Raw genomic sequence first — 900 nt, 5'->3', positions numbered from 1 at the left:
AGGCCTTTATCACTCCACTAACAGGCCTAAGAACAGCCTCCGTACCTCCGTAAGGCCTTTATCACTCCACTAACAGGCCTAAGAACAGCCTCCGTACCAAAGGCCTTTATCACTCCACTAACAGGCCTAAGAACAGCCTCCGTACCTCCGTAAGGCCTTTATCACTCCACTAACAGGCCTAAGAACAGCCTCCGTACCTCCGTAAGGCCTTTATCACTCCACTAACAGGCCTAAGAACAGCCTCCGTACCAAAGGCCTTTATCACTCCACTAACAGGCCTAAGAACAGCCTCCGTACCAAAGGCCTTTATCACTCCACTAACAGGCCTAAGAACAGCCTCCGTACCAAAGGCCTTTATCACTCCACTAACAGGCCTAAGAACAGCCTCCGTACCAAAGGCCTTTATCACTCCACTAACAAGCCTAAGAACAGCCTCCGTACCAAAGGCCTTTATCAATCTCAGCCCCTCCCCTTAGCACCTCATGGAACTACTCACTCTGGCGTAATAATCCAGCAGGGTTGCAAGCGTGCTATTGGCGCAGTGATATCACGCACTACTACTACTTGTTGCCCATGGGGACTATTTCCAGGTGCTGCGCGATATCACTGCGCCCATGATACGTTTGCAACTGTTTTTGATTATTACGCCAGAATGAGTGTACTTCCATGTCAAATCAGCCTAGAAATCGCCAGGTTTCATTTTCAGTGAAAATGTCTGTGAAAGTGAACATCTTTTTACACTTTCTAACTTGAGAAGCGACAAGTTTTAAATGGGAAAATCACTTTTAAGCGTGATGCTAGCAGGCGAGATGCTAATGGTCTAAGCACCAGGAAGAAGAGCAGTAGAATGACCTCCAGCACGTCAACATCTCAATACTAACTGATGAGGTCATTGGTGGT

This window comes from Sardina pilchardus, chromosome 2 (assembly GCF_963854185.1).
Source record: "Sardina pilchardus chromosome 2, fSarPil1.1, whole genome shotgun sequence".
Classification (NCBI taxonomy): Eukaryota; Metazoa; Chordata; class Actinopteri; order Clupeiformes; family Clupeidae; genus Sardina; species Sardina pilchardus.
The sequence above is the reverse complement of the archived record's forward strand: the minus strand, read 5'-3'. Positions refer to the sequence as shown.